Below are 4,562 nucleotides of genomic sequence, written 5' to 3'. Positions count from 1 at the left end.
TTTAATGCCATGTGTTTCTTTTCCTATTCCTCTTCTTTCATTGTTTGTTTCCCTGTTCTTCCTCTTAAAGTGCTTGTTTCATTTATTTAATTTATATTTTATATATTATTTTTTTAACACACACACACACACACACAGCTTACCGTTTTATTTATTTATTTAATTAAAATTTTTAATATATTTTTTTAACACACACATGTACGCTTTGATTGCTTTACGCTTTAATTACTTGTTTAATGAAATGTATGGGGTTGATTGTTCTTGTGTTGTATGTATGATGCTTTGGCAATATTGTTGTTACACATTCATGCCAATAAAGCTAATTTGAATTGAATTTGAATTGAATGCAGCTTGATTAGTAAAGTATGGCACATGGGTAATGTGTTGATAAATTATGGATCAGCTTGATTATATTGTAACATGAATGGTTATGAGTGTATATTGTACTGCTAACTGCTCTATGCCAAATTCAAGGTTCTTAGAAGAACCTTGTTCTTAAGGGGGGGATGTTACGACCCCTTCCTTCTCCTGCAGGAGGCTGCAGGCAGGGAGGCTGATTGGGCTGCACCTGTGCAGCTCTCTTCAGAGCTTATTTAGCCAGGACTGATCAGTGTTTTGTCTTCCAACCAACGATACTTCAACAAAACTACAAGGTAGTAACTCATCTTTCTCTGGAGTCTCTCTGTCTTCCTGTCAGCCTCTTTCTCTCCCTATACTAAACATATGAATCTAACTTTTGATTTAAGTGTTTCATTTAGTTCTTTTGATTTTTTTCTGTTCTACAGCTCGTGCAGATTGTTCTGCTCTGGACTACATAATGTTGGTTATGCGTGTGGCTGAACTCCTCCTAATTACTGTGATTACTGTTCTTCTCATCAGAGCTCGAGGTGAGAACATTCAGACCAACATTTGTTCACCTGATTAACATAACCTGTAAGTTTAGAGCTGAAATATTTCTCTGTGATTTATTTACCTGGTAACCAGAGACTACCTGACAACAACACAGTGACCTACAGCAGCGTGAAAGCTTCCTCTTCTTCTGCTGGAGCCTCAGCTGATCCCAGCGACCTCTACGCCACCGTCAACAAACCAAACAAATAAGAGACCACAGTGTAGTTACAGCTCATATCATTACAGGTAATTTACACTGAGAACTGATAAATGTTTTATTATTTGAATTATTTTATGATAATATATGGGACATTTAGCTTGATGAACTTGCTGTCAGGCACTTTAATGTGCTAGTGCTGTGTTGTAGTTAAACATGTATTAGTTTTTACTGTTATTTCTGTATCTGCTGTTATTGTTTGATATGCAGTCATTTTAACATCTATATTTCTGTTGAGGTTTAACACCTCCAGAGCTCTTTGCACCTTCTTCTTCTTCGTCTTCCTTTCATGTGGTGAAACGGGTCATTGACACAAATAAAAAGTGTGAACTTGAGGCTCAGTGTGAATCTAAATATAGTTTATTCTAACTGTCATGTTTCAGAGGAAACTGGCAGTGGTGAAGCCGTTCCTACGAGTCAGAGACAGGAAATATAAAGACCAAGTTCAGTTTTACTTGATCCAGGCAGGCAGAGTCAGAACAGCAGGTAATAATGCTGCATTTGACACATGAAGTTGGATTTTCCCAGTTTCCAGTCGTAAATTCCAACTTGAACGCCCCCTTAAGGAGACAGAGTGTTACACACTTCTCTGCGCTTCCATTTCAGCATTTACCAAAACTTCATAGTGACGGCGTCTGCCCCCCCGACCATTTAAATTAATTAAAACTGTAATAAAATTAAAACCACTGCTGTAATAGTACAAAAGAAATTAAGGTGTAAATGTATAAAAATATAACAGAATATGATGCAGATTCAGCTGCAATTTTTGGACAATGCACGTTTGTTTTTTCTATATTTAAATTGCATATAAACGTTTCTCAAAGCATTTTTATTTGTTAGTTCACATTTCTTGGTGCAAGCTATTTTTCAGAACAACATCAGCCATTTCAAAATGTGGTGAGGACACATGTCTCCAGTGTAAATGAGATTTGTTGATTCCACATTCAGACTTAAGAGCACATGAACACACACTGAAGTCAGAAGAATGACCATCTGAGTTTTAGTTACCCACTAGATGTAACTAAAACTTAAACACTGAACGGTATCACTTTCTATGAAGGTCATCGCTATAATGACTTATGCATATATTTATAACACGATATAATGCATCCATAAGACATTATAATAGCTGTTATAATCACTTACAAACATGCATTAGGCGCTATAGCAAAGTTCATAACGTATTATGACCTTCTGATTTAATGTTTTATAACTAATAGTAACAGCAGTTTAACAATCTCCGACCATGTTCCATAACACATTATAACCACCGACTCTGCCTCCTTATGAATACACTTTAGTCACCGTTTAGACTTAGTGATATAAAATGGAATAATAACTTATAGTAATGTTTAATGTTATATAGCGTGTCTTTGTTTGCTTTAAGTGTTAAAATATCTATCCCTGTATAATATATTACAGGTGGACATGATACCATATGAACTAATTATAAGAACTTATAACACATAATTGTTTGCTTTAAGTAAAGTGACACATTTAGCTCAGGAAAACAACTTTATACAGTGAAGAATGACACCTGACTGATTAAAGGAACAATCTGATGATTAGCAATATTTTTTTTATTATTTTCAACAAATCCCACGAAAAGTACTATTAAAACCAGTCAGTGACCTTCACTGCTGCACTGGGTGACACGTTCTGAAGAAAACAACATTTATCTTAACCAACAATCTTCACACGTCAACTTCCTCTTCTTCTTCTTTTAAGGAGATGAAACTCGTCATTGTCACAAATACACCGGACTGAACAAACTGTGAACTTGAGCCTTAATATAGTTTGTTTGTTTCAGTGTTAGTTTGGCTCAGTGCAGAAACATATTCCTAAAGGCTGTTAAATGCTTCCTTTCTTAGCTCCTTTAGCAAAGGCTACACTGGACAGTTCTTTATGAAAGGAAAGGAGATAATGCTTTCCCACAATTCCTTGCAACAGCAGCCTTTAGAGCGACTCACCATTAGTTTCACCACGATAGACACCATAAATGTACAGGAGCATCTAAATAAATTACAATATCTTAGAAAAGTTTATTTGAACTGAACCAGACTGAGAGATTAAAGGATCAGGAAACATTTGCAGGTGTTTTGAATTGATTCTCAGGTCAATTTTTATATTATATTTATAACTTTAATTATAATTACGAATTTAAAAAACTGAGATGCACCTGTAGAAACAACAGAGCATCTATTTAACAAATGTATAAAAATATCAAAAGCACCCATCCCAGGAAACTCTATATTTATGTTGAGTATAATTCACTCAACTTTCTCTACTTGTATATTGATTTTGTTATTATATTGTGTCAGCATTTTAATCCTTTTTGTTTTTTCAGCAGTATCTATGTTGTTGTTACTTCCTATGAGCAGCCTAACTGATGGTTAAATGTACCAAATGAAACATCCTTTCTTAGGAGGTGTGATTCTGTGTTGGACAGGAAACCTTTTGAAGTGAGCAGCATTGAGTTTGTCACTGTACTCATCTTCCGCGTGTTATAAATAAAGTTGGTTAAAAAGAAGCTGGTGTAAGTGCAGCCTGGTTCTCTGAGCACCGCGGTTGTCTTTTATGAATTCTCCTTCACATCTTTCCTTGACCTCATGACGTTTTCCATCAAAGTCAAGGAAAAGTGTTTAGGAAAGGACAGAGGATGGATTTTTTTTACCATTACAATGTTTGTATTTAATGTTTCATGGTTTTATGTTATGTTGTGAGGACAAACATGACCACAGTTTCCAGGTTCAGTTCGTCCACAAACACATTTTAAATCTCCAAACATGCTGAAAAAGAACAGCCTGAAGATTATTGAAATAATTATTGACTTTCTCCCGTTCTGTGTGTCTGTAATTATAATTGTCAGGACCAATTAGAGTTTGAGACCTTGGGAGTGAGGACGTTTTGTCTGTTTCTCACTTTGGGACAGACCTTTAAAAGAGTGTTTTAGGGTGAAGATTAAATAAAGTTTAATTTCAATGAAGGTTTGGGTCATTTAGTTGTGATGGTTAAGAGTTAGGGACAAAGCTATACTGTGAGAGACAGAGAGAGCTCTCTGCTGGCTGTTGACTCCAGAGCGCCATCATGAGGTCAGTCTGTGTTTCTGTTTCTTTTGTTTTTAATTCAAAGAAATCTCAACATCTACTGAACAGACTGATATTTTTGCACATGAATTTAAATACTTCCAGTAGTGGAGTGTAACTAAGTACATTTACAAGTTCATACAAAGATGATCTAGTTAGTAATCCATTATGCTTCCTCATCTCTGTTGGGTCTGTGGTCACTTTTCCATCAGGGAGGCGGAGACACACCATTTGTTTTTTCAAAACTGATTTCCCTAAATTAAAGAAGGTGGATAGTGCATCTACAGGTGCATCTCAGAAATTTGAATATCAGGAAAAAGTTATTTTTATTTACATAATTTAAGTCAAAGTGAAACTTTCTAGCTTCA

The 4,562-nt window shown here is 35.4% G+C and overlaps 1 long non-coding RNA gene across 1 annotated transcript; it reads left to right on the top strand.

Moving 5' to 3' along the window:
- Positions 1-320: 320 nt before the first annotated feature.
- On the top strand, positions 321-1,044 carry LOC119918755. Its single transcript, XR_005447495.1, has 3 exons — positions 321-653; positions 786-887; positions 985-1,044. It is a non-coding gene; the product is annotated as an uncharacterized LOC119918755 (long non-coding RNA).
- The last annotated feature ends 3,518 nt before the right edge of the window (positions 1,045-4,562 follow it).

Source organism: Micropterus salmoides, unplaced genomic scaffold (genome assembly GCF_014851395.1).
Source record: "Micropterus salmoides isolate LMB-PRFRI ecotype aquatic unplaced genomic scaffold, ASM1485139v1 Ms_hic_scaffold_24, whole genome shotgun sequence".
Classification (NCBI taxonomy): Eukaryota; Metazoa; Chordata; class Actinopteri; order Centrarchiformes; family Centrarchidae; genus Micropterus; species Micropterus salmoides.
Note: the sequence above shows the minus strand (reverse complement) of the source record. Positions and strands in the feature narration are given on the sequence as shown.